At 37.6% G+C, this 12,214-nt stretch overlaps 1 protein-coding gene across 1 annotated transcript in view; it reads left to right on the forward strand.

Annotated features, from left to right (window-relative positions):
- The window catches only part of LOC111055741 (UDP-glycosyltransferase UGT5), a 95,987-nt gene that overhangs the window by 23,441 nt on the left and 60,332 nt on the right, over positions 1-12,214 (forward strand). The window lies entirely within an intron of this gene.

Here is a 12,214-nt window from a genome sequence, read left to right on the forward strand (position 1 = left end):
GACAAACCGTCTTATACCAAACAGAGAAAAGTGGTGGTGGTGGTGGTGATAACCTTCCTTGTCAACAGGTCTATGACAATGCCACCCCATCATGACTCACTTCTCAATTCTTCGTTATCATTAGTATAAAGAAGTATCATATTCTATATAATTTAAGTCTTTAAACATAAATCCTCTATGGTGTAGTGGTTAGCAAGTCAGCTTCCCAAGTTGGAGGTTCTAGGCTCGAATCCAAGGCGGTAAAGGTAAGTATTAAAGGTCAGTATCAACAGAACCAGAGGATATATTTTTTGTATGTAGTGGGTAGACTGGCCCACCACTGCCAGTCACCCCGCTGCCGGTCGTCCAGCTGCCACCAATCGCCCGGCCGCTGCCGGTCACCCCGCCGGTTGCCCCACCGGTTGCCCCACCACCGGTAGCCCGGCCGCCGCTGGTCCTGTACCAACCTTTGGTTTCTGATGTCTCAAGTAAAGACCTTGACCTCCTTTCATTGATTTTTTCTTTGATGGTTGAATCTTTCGTTTCTTCCCCTTCTCAACCACCCTGCTGACTTCCTTCAGTGATCTTTTCATACCTCCCCCAAATTTTGCCTTAGCCTTCATGATGTTGGTGACTGCTAGTGCTGCAGCTTTTTCTAACACCCCTGCATCTTCAGATCTCACTCTGTCCCAGGCTCTCTCTGGCAAGATGCTGTCTGCTACTGCTCTGCTTGCTGTATCACCACTCTTGGAATAGGCAATATCATGCTCCTTGCAAGCCTGATCAAGTTTGTTGATTCCTGGATCACCTTGTGCTAATCGCTTCTGAAGTTTTGTTCCTGGTCCACAGTATTGATAGCCAGGGATATAAAGTTCAACTGGTAGAATGTTGATTGCCTTATTAACTATTGTACCAGCAGCTCCCTTGATAGCTGACAGAACACCTCTTCCTCTATAGATCTTCTGACTTTTCTCCTTACTGAAATCACGCCTTGGGGCAATAGATCCTCTCCCAGTCACTTGTCTCTCAGAATGTCTTTGACCACCATCTCTGCTATCATTCAAAAGGCGTTTGATTGTATTCTTATACTTGGCTTTGTTGTAGTTAACAATCTCACCTCTTGGATCATTGTTCTGTCTGTGCACACTGGTCCAGTTCAATATTTCTCCATAAGCCTGTCTGTCAGCAGATTCAACTAATGCACAATTTGGATTCTTCTTGAAAATCAACTCACAAAGTCCCAATGTAGCTGTGAAGGTCTTTTCTTCCTGATCTACAGGGTTAGTCAGCACAATTTCATCACCATTCTCTCCAAATGTTAATACTTATTGCCCAGGTAGTAAGCATTGTCTCTCACTCTTGGCCCAAAAGTGTCATCAAAATCATCATTGTCCTTGCTCAATGATCCTCCAATGTAATCAGCTACCTGTTTTCCAGCTAGATCAGTTTGATCAAGGATATTCTGAACTGTTGTACCATGACTTTCATTCAATAATTGTTCAACATTCTTATCATCATCCTGTCCATCTCCAGACAGCTCCTCATCACTGCTATCATCATATCCTCTACTCATATTATACTCCTCACCCTCATCCCCTTCAAATGCCTGCTTTCCTGCTTTCCATAGTTGCCGTCCAACTCCTGAGGTGCCTGCCATTGGACTTGAAACTTCTCCAGTTCCATATGTGGCATCTTTAACAAATGGTGTTGGTGGAGTAGGATATGTGTGGTGTGTTGATGCTGCTAAGAAAGGACGATGTTCTGATGATAACAACTCTGGCTTGGATTGTCTCTGCCTACCCTTCACATGCCTGGAGCGCATTTTTATTCTAGGCTTCAGATACCTGGGACGCTTCTTGGATGCTCTTGATGGAGGTAGTTGTGGTTGTTGAACTGGCATCTGTTGGAAGGTTTCGACTAGGTTGACTAGTGGCTCAGCTAGAGGTTTGAAGTGTTCCACATGTTTCTCTTCTGCAATCCGTCTACCCAGCATGATTTCCTTATGCCTCCTTTTGATTTCACGCTTCAACGTAGCAATCTCCAATATGGTAGGAGCAACCTCCTCCAATGTTGGCTTATGGTTCCTTTGTTTGATATACATACTGGTCAGTGTTTATCAGTATACTGAGGTCTGAGAGTTTGAGCTCCGCTATTTATACATTTTGGACCCATACCAAGTGCTGAGTGCCACTGACTGAACAGTGACTGATCAGTGACTGAACAGTGACTGAACAGTGACTGATCAGTGACTGAACAGTGACTGAACAGTGACTGATCAGTGACTGAACAGTGACTGAACAGTGACTGATCAGTGACTGAACAGTGACTGATCAGTGACTGATCAGTAATTGAACTGACTGACTGACCACTGAGTGGATGACCCTACTGTCCTGCCACAGACATGCTGAATACTGGTGAGCATGGTCCATGTGGCAGGAGGAGCTAGGGTCATTGAGAATGCTCATGCTCAGCCGGCGGGACAATTGCCAGCCGCAGCAGGTCGACTGTTGGTGGTGGGATGGCAGCCGTCGGTGGGGCGACCGGTGGTGGTGGGGCGACCGGCAGTGGCCGGGTGACTGGTGGTGGGGCAACCGGCGGGGCGACTGGTGGCGGCCGGGCGACCAGTGGCGGGTGACCGGTGGGGCGACCGGTGGGGCAACCGGCGGGGCGACTGGTGGCGGCCGGGCGACCAGTGGCGGGTGACCGGTGGGGCGACCGGTGGGGCAACCGGCGGGGCGACCGGCGGCGGCCGGGCGATCGGTGGCAGCCGGACGACCGGCGGCGGGGTGACTGGCAGTGGTGGGCCAGTCTACCCACTACATACAAAAAATATATCCTCTGGTTCTGTTGATACTGACCTTTAATACTTACCTTTACCGCCTTGGATTCGAGCCTAGAACCTCCAACTTGGGAAGCTGACTTGCTAACCACTACACCATAGAGGATTTATGTCTAAAGACTTGAATTATATAGAATATGATACTTCTTTATACTAATGATAACAAAGAATTGAGAAGTGAGTCATGATGGGGTGGCATTGTCATAGACCTGTTGACAAGGAAGGTTATCACCACCACCACCACCACTTTCCTCTGTTTGGTATAAGACGGTTTGTCAGCACTGAGAGGTTTTCCGTCTACTGTGACATGTTGTCAAACAGTGAGCTATGTCTGTGGGATGTAGTGATTGAGCTTGAGGAGGAGGAACTCATGGTATTATCTCGTTGACAGACATTTTCAATGATGCAGGACATTTGAGCCCTGAGTTCAGAGCCCCAAGTTCAGAGTTCAGAGCCTGAGTTCAGGGCCCTGAGTTCAGAGCCCGAGTTCAGAGTTCAGAGCCCCAAGTTCAGAGTTCATAGCCCCAAGTTCAGAGTTCAGAGCCCCGAGTTTTATTTTTTTCCCTCTTCTTTCCCATTTATTCCAGATTTCATGTGTTTTTAATTTTTTTTTAATTTTTTTTAATTTTTTTTTAAATTTTTTTTTTAATTTTTTTTTAATTTTTTTTAATTTTTTTTAATTTTTTTTTTAATTTTTTTTTAATTTTTTTTAATTTTTTTTAATTTTTTTTTAATTTTTTTTAATTTTTTTTTGAGGTTAGGTGTGGTTGACCCAGATGACCTTGTGGTAAGGTGTGGTTGACCTGGATGGCCTTGAGGTTAGGTGTGGTTGACCTGGATGGCCTTGAGGTTAGGTGTGGTTGACCTGGATGGCCTTGAGGTTAGGTGTGGTTGACCTGGATGGCCTTGAGGTTAGGTATGGTTGACCTGGATGGCCTTGAGGTTAGGTTTGGTTGACCTAGATGACCTTGAGGTTAGGTTTGGTTGACCTAGATGACCTTGAGGTTAGGTTCGGTTGACCTGGATGACCTTGAGGTGAAGGGCGATTCTGGGGCACTTGTGCCCCAGAGTCGCCCTTTTTATACTACTTCTCTAGCAAAATAATTGCATGTAGGTAGCATTCGTTAAGACGAGGACGGAAGGGTTTTGTATCTTATAGCATGCAAAATAAAGGATATGAATGTTTAAAAAGCAAATATAAATATTTATTGATATATGTGAGCAGATAAAAGCCACAAAAACATAATAAAAAATGATAAAGAAGTAGGATCTAATTTTTCTAGGCATATTAATACATTCTGCATATTCAAGCAGAATCTGATTGTTTACCAATCAGAGTACAGTATTTGCTCGGCGCTAAAAAATATTTGATTCAAAAGTCTCCACGTGGTCCTTTTTGAAATTATAAAAATTTGTAATTATTGTAGAGTAGATGAAAAACTGTAATTAAAATAAAATAAAAGTTAAGGGTAAAAATATTCGTATATAACATAGTAATATACTCTTGTACTGTGGACTATTTGACAGTATTAAATTGTGTCATCGTGGATTTATTGAAATCCACCAATAGGAGAAGATATTTAAATTTCATGCAAATTTAGAATCGGAAGTATCGTCGAAAGAGAATAAGGATCATCAAAAGAGAATAAGGGAAGACCAACTGCCCACTTGCTTGCCAGAGACCGACCAAGATGCCAACCATCATGAGAGCAATGGACTGATTCCCTTATAAGAATTAATTTCAATTATTATCAAAGTTTAAATTTAAAAAAAAAAAACACTTGATAAGTAATGAACCTAACTCAGTGAAGTCGCTCTATGACATGAGTTATTAATTTAAACATCCCCATTGGAGAGGATGACAGCAGCCCACCAGAAAGGCATAGGACACATGAGGCAAATCCATGCCACATCTTTAAATTTGTGAAAAATCTATGCACGTGAGTTACTGAAATATAATTTCTTGAGAGGGCCCTCAGTGCAACAAACTAATAGAAATTTCATAAAGCTAGAAGGTTTTACTTAAAAATCAAGCTTGATTTAAACATAATTGCGCAAGAAGTATAAATAAGGGAAAAGTCCTATTAAGATACAGATGAGAATCAAATGTTAAATTATATATCACTATTTTAATTATTAAGTATGCTCAGTTAATGTATTTAAATATCAGTATTATTAGTATTATACAAATTATAGAAGCTCAAAGTTTATAAGATAAATTATTTATCTAAATTCCACTGACAGCCGAACCTATACTCTGAGAATTAATATTTAAAGTATCTAATATTGTTGGAATATTTAATTATAAAATTCTAATTTGATAAGCAGAAGCATTCGAATAATTGAGCTATAGAAATCTATAAAATGTATGCTGATAATATAAAAATCATGAAAGTTATTAGTTGATGCTATTAAGCAAAATAAGAGTTTTAATTGAGCCATCTGTGATATTTAAAATATTTTTCCATATTGTTTCTATATTTTTTGTTTCATATATTATTTTTTGCTCGTTGATTTTATTGTAATTATATATTTATTGATTGAATGGTGTACTTTTCATTTATTATCCTGTCTTCATGCATGACCAATCTTGTACTAGTATTTTTTATCATCATTATTGAGCAATTAATAAAATTATCATTCAACTGTATTCTTCACCAGATATGTTGGATAAATCAGCTATATACAGAATCGATCACTAAATCTTCAGAAATAGTAAAAACGTTCTCAAGATTTATTTAAATGGTTCAACCTGATCACTGAAATCAAATTGACTGAAATACAGGGTCATAGTATTAAGTCGAAGCAGTATTACAGATCATAGAAAGTATAAGGAATTCTAATAAAAAACTATCGTTGATCACACTCAGTATTATCTCGCACTGCTGACCCTTTTGCCAGATGGTTGCGGGTTGGATTGATGTCAGTACCTTATTGTCTTGTGCAATATTTGAACTCCTTATATTTATCTACCTCTTCAACGTCTATAACTGTGGAGCCAGTCAATGCAGAGGTAAAGATTGCCAATTGACAAAGCAGCAGCAGTTTGCAGCAATTGATAGCAGAATTTGGTATAAGCTCCTCGAAGAGCTGGTGAGAACCATATGGTATTTTTATTTCAGCAGGTGCCAAAATATCAAGAATATTCAAATTTCACATGCTCTACCGACAGATTGCCAGCTGGGCACATGTAGGTCAAATACGGCTTTACAACAGCTACAAGATAAGCCACCGCCTGATATTACCACGAATTACCATAATGGAAGAGCAAACCATCCTTTCATTCAAAATTCACTAATGTTTCTAAATAAGTTCATAATTAGCTTACCATTCATAATAACTGCAGAAAAGAGTTATAACTGCACGAAATAAGAATTATCTATTTCAGAAATAAATTGTCGATGGTCTTGTTAAGAATAACCTACTCGAAGGGTTAATCAAAACAATGAACATTGTTTGAAAACAAGAGAGTACTGTAGTACAGTCCGTCCAAGAAGTATAAGGGAACAGTCTTATTTTGGAAGTGTGAAATTCGATGTCTCTGAACTCTGACTTTGTCGTTACTGTATGAATGTAAAAGTGTCTGGGTTTGGCGCCTAACGCACACGCCGATTCTTTCTAAACAGTCTTTTCATGTCGTAGGCGTACGGTGTCGCTGAATGAGTGTCTGTCCACTCCTGTCATGGGTGTTCTGGGTGTGTCGGAGGTCTAAGGCGGCGCATTCCCGATACAACACTACAAAATTACAGCCCCAGCAAAGTTACCAGCAAAACCTCCAATCCTCAAGCTCTTGAATATGAGAATGTCTATTGTATCTTCGTGGAATTTGATCCATTACGCCATTACGGAACCTTGTCACCCATGCTTCGATAAATCGATATTAAATTCTTCTTCAATAAGTACTTTGGATCTATACATCCGTGCTACTCTCATGCCTTGTCTCAAGGTTAATATTCACCTGAATTTCTATTTTGCCTTATTTTTCGGATAAAAATTGAGACAAAAGCTTTGAATTGGAATAATTTTTGGATATCTTGAAAGAGAAGTTCTTTTTTGTATTTCTAAATTTTCTCCCAATTAATATAATAAAGCCTCAGCAGAATGGAATTCATAGTTTTTGTTCCCTGGTTGAACAAATAGAAGCCATACTGTATATTAGTAAAACTCAGGTATTTTTCTAAAGAAATTTCAATATTCTCGTTTGCTGTTCATGAAAGCAGTCGGAATTCCCCTTTATCCCTGCTGCTTGCATTAAACAGTGTGCATTCAATGTTTGAGGGAAGACAGACGTTTCTCAGAAAGATGAAAAATGATGTATGAAAAAATCTCATTTATCAAAGAGATCCCAGAATGTCGAAAAATATGTGAAAATAAAATTTTCTATAGAACCTTGATGATACGCTATATTTTAACTAAAACTGCATATTACCCCAATCTCTTATCGTGATCTTTCAAGGAAAATCTTTTTTTAAAAGCTTGCCGAAAATTCCTGTTTGAATAATAAAAAATCGCTGTAATATGAATGGTTGTACAATACAAATAGGCTAGCATTATGTTTTATTTTGACGTTTTAGTAGCCTTGAGGTTATCATACTAGTGAAACTGATAGCCTCTGTAAATGAAGCACAGCTGAATGGATGACTGAGTCGTTACTAATTGTGAGTGAAATTACTCTGCATTTTTGTTTTTAATGATTAAATCACTCGTAATTTTGTGCTCTGGCTTCTATAGTGGAATCAAAACATCTTCTAACTCGGAGGGATATCCGGAGCAGAGGAAAGTGGGGATGCAGCGGCCCGCGATTTTTCCGTGCTAGAACGGACAGCGTTCTGTAGTCTAGTTTCCATTTTCTATTTTTCTAAGCCTCGTTTCCATTACCATAGATTCAGTGCTGCAACAAGGCTAGGGATCGAATGACGGGAACCTGAAATGGAAACGGTCTACAAAACATTTCAACTCGGCAGTTTCTCCGCAACAATTGTGCCGCAAACAGGTTGTTGCAGTTTAGTATTTCGCAATTGATTACTGCTATATTTTTATTTCAAATTCTGCTTTTTTATGAATAAAAGTAGAAGGATTCTGGTTTCGGATTTGGATCCAAATTACAGCACCCCCAAGTACTATAAGCATATAAGTTAGAATTACGAAAATACCACAAAATAAGGGAGTTTTGGTTACTTTTATAAAATTATATAGTGTTGAAGGTCAATAGAGCTTTGATATAATTACGGTAGCATATACAATGTCATTGCATCCACTCTCTTGTAGTTTGCGTCGAAATGGAAACAATAGACGAAAATTAGTAAGAATCGCTCAACGTGATAGCACAGTTTTCGTCGTGTTGTTATGATAATTATTGCAAATTACCATAATAGAAACTAGACTTCAGTGAGTAACTGAGTACTCAACACCTCATGATACGGATACATTGTTTCCTCTCTAAAAGTACTGCATCGACTGAGCTTGTTTTGTCAACTTGCCAACCGTGCTTGTTTTTATGATTCTATATATTCATCACTCTAATTGGCTGAACTTGTTCTTCATCTCCCTCCTTTTCTCGGCTCCGCATATCCATCCGAGTCGGAAGATGTTTTAATTCCACTATAGCTTTAATGCCTTATACTTTTGATGCCTTACTTTAATACATTTAACACCGATCCCGGCCTACGTTGATTCAACGATTTTATAGCAATCATTGAAGATATTGTAATGAACTGTCAGTTTGTGAATGTATTACTATCAATATAGTCATTCGATACCTATGTATAGCCTATAGGCTATTGATCTTTAGCCAGTCTGTCTGATGTCTCGTCTCAACAGTGGCATATTTTGGCAGTGTCATATGATCTATAATGTGTCAGTCAATAACTTTACATTAGCTTATTTGCCAGTGTTCTTTATTCCATCGTGAGTTATAAGAATTAATTATAAGAATAATTAATTTAGACAGAGCAGAGATATCCTTTTATCAGTAGGCCTACAGATTCATAGTGTAGGCTACTACACTTTATCGAACAAGCGAAGTGAATTTCTAGTTCAGACTTGATTTATCTTCATATATTAGTACATACATAGGCCTTAGTAAATAGCCCTAGTAAAAGGCCTTAATAAATAGGGCTTAGTAATATTACTACTAAAAATTATTTAACACCAAATTTTGAACACACTTTTTTGGAGCCATTATAGCCTACAGCTCAATATGACCAACGAAAGTATCTCACTCTTTCGTCTTTTTTGAGGATATAACAAGATAACATTGAAAGTGCATAAAAAACATTCGATTAGAATATTTAAAATCAGATCTCAGTCTGGAATTCCAAGAGATATACAATCAAGAGTAATTATCCAACAAACGCACTAACAACGGACAAGGTCTCGAGGCTCTAGTCAGTAAGAATTCGCTTGGCTTGTTTAATTATATCTGGCTTGTTAGCCAGTCGGTTGGATGAGGACCGATGCAAAAAGTCCAGTCCAATGTAGGTCCAGGCTAAGGTCGTTAATATTGAACAAATGAGCTAGGTACTTCATCAGCCCGGGGCTTATAGGCTTACTGGTTCTCACTTCAGACTCGTACTTTAAAGTTTAACCTGTGAACGGGAAAATCACTTCAATAAATTAGCTGCAGCAAAAAATGAAACATTATGAACCATGACCCCCCCCCCACCACGAGAGTACGAAATTTTATTTGATTTTGATCTTTATTCTATCAAAATGAATCCATGCTTTTAGAACATAATTCATTATTAATCTATTCTTCATTGATTCATACAACAAGTACATCATCAAAAATGACAGGGAGAGAAGAAATAAGGTAACCTTGTGCTATTCCTCTTCTAAATTTAGGTAAGGTTACACATAGTCCAAAATGGGTTAAGTCTTGTAGTTGTTCACTTCACAAAATTTTTCAGTTCTTGATTATTTTCACAAAGTAAATTTTTGAGTTTAGATGCTCCAAAACCAAACATAGAAGAAAAATTTCACATTATTATCACTAAAACAGGAAATGTTCACATATTTAAGAAATTATTTTGAAGGACCAAAAAAAACTTAATTCTGAATTTAATATCAGAAATTATTTTTTGTATTCCAGTACTTATTCTATTCCAACAATATTATTCCAATCGTTACTATGAGTTTTTTTTCTAGGAAAATATTAAACTTGAGTTAATTCTTTGAGCAATGATTCAGAAGTATTGAACGACTTCAAAACAAGTTCATCTCCCGAATCTTGTACTCATGAAAAGTATACTTCAGAAACCTCGCGATTTTTCTAACTACTACTGTATCTTAGAATTGTTCACTGGTTGACTCAAATTTCAGTCAAGACCCAAATATTTTTTCAACGAGAAATTCCCTTTCCCAGTAAACTTGAAGAAAATGAATTTGCTTTATCTGTTTGTTTGACAAGCCTTGCAACTTCAATACTGAACATTTTTGTTGTTTCTGGAGTCCATGTTCCCTTCTTCACGGGTTCAACAGTTTCGTAAAAATGGTGAACAATGGAATGGTGATGATTCTGCTTCAGAGCTTTTTCGTGTTTGGTACAAAATCAAAACACATGTTTCAAAACAATCTCCTGAAATTAGAGAGTCTTTTGACCAAACATTGAACACCAGCTGAGAAATAGCCGCGAATTATATGAATCATTGAATTATAATGAGCAGAATATTCAGTTAATTGATAGCCAACAATCAATGGAAGAAAATCCAATTACTTCTATACAAGAACAACCACAGCCATGTTCCAGTACTTCATCTGTGCTGTGTACGCCAACTGTGGCACCAACACTAGGCCTAGTAAGACTGGAGTGAGCCCTGCTTTTGCTGAATGTGCCACTTGTCCGACACAATCAACAGTGAAGAAAGAAGGAAGATGTAGGAGAAAAATCAAACTTCCAGATGCAGTTGGTGCTAGAGCTTGGGTAGAATACTGGAAGCAGAAGGAAGAAGAAAAAATACAGAAAGAACAAAAAAGAACTGAAAGACTTGAAAAGAAGGCAGGCAGAAATGAAAGGGTAAGTTAAGAGAGAGAGGAAGAAACATGACCAAGAAGAATTTCCATCTGAAGAAGATGAAGATATGATGGAAGTAGATCTTATGAACGACTCCATGGATCTGGATCTGAATGATCTTATACAACCAAGAACTCCAACTCCAAATCAGGATGAATTATTGAAAGAGCCTGAAGAAGGAAACTTTGCCTTAATCAGCTTCCCAACTGAAATTGCCGGGAAAAAAGCGCATTACATAGGTCAAATTTTGAAATTTACAGAAAATGGAGAAATTGAAGTCTCTTGCTTGAGAAAAAATCAAAAGTGTAATTATAAATTCATATTTCCCAATGTCCAGGACAAAACCATTGTTGAGAAAAATCAAATTATATTCATTTTAGATCCAATTGTAGTGACTGGCACAAAACGGCAACAAGCTTCAGTGACATTTGAAATAGAATTAAAAAACTATTATGTTTGTTAGCATCTTGACTGATTCAAGATTCTACTAAATTCCAGCTCTGAATTGTATCATAATTATGTATCTATATTATCATATCAGACTACTTGATTTTCCTATAACATTTTACTATGATAAATTTATAAAAGACCATACAATGTATTTTTATTTTCCTGATTTCTCACTTGGTCGGATATTGGTGCAATGCTGGTTGGATATTGGAGCAAGTGGTCGGAAATTCATGATTTTGCAGATTTTCAAGAAGAAAATTTAAAGTTCACTTTAAACAACTTATTAAGCTCAAGTAAAGTATCATATGCATGAATAACATGACAAAGATTAAATTGAAGGTGAGTAGAAGATTCTAAAGTCAATCACTAGATTTTTTAAAAGTTGGAAAAGTCTTAATTGGTCGGTAATTGGTGCAATCACCCTAGTCATATAATGCATGATTTCAATACAGAATTTTAAGATAAAATGAATGGTGAAAACCGCACATTGATTTCTCAAACCGTTCAAAAGTTATTCTCATTCAAAGATACTGATAAATCATCCATCTATACTATAATAATGGAAGGAACTGGCTTATACACGTAACGGGATAGGAAAATTATGTTTGACGCATCATCACGTCTGAACTAATGGACTGAATGACTTGAAATTTTGCATAAAGATTATTTATTAACCGAGGATGGTTATAGGCCTATTTTCAATTTTCCAATATTTTATTAAGACAAGTTTTCAGTTTGTAAAGTTTTAAAATGGACCCTTGCGGAGCACGGGTTACCTGCTAGTAATGGAATAAAAGATTGAGTCAATTGATCACTGGAATTTTCAAACATATTATTCTACCTTGGACTTTGATTTTATTAAAAGCTTGTACTCAGGAGAGATTTCTCCTCTTATTACTCATTTAAAAATATTATTCAATTCAGTGAAGTCTTTG

Source organism: Nilaparvata lugens, chromosome 4 (genome assembly GCF_014356525.2).
Source record: "Nilaparvata lugens isolate BPH chromosome 4, ASM1435652v1, whole genome shotgun sequence".
Lineage (NCBI taxonomy): Eukaryota > Metazoa > Arthropoda > Insecta > Hemiptera > Delphacidae > Nilaparvata > Nilaparvata lugens.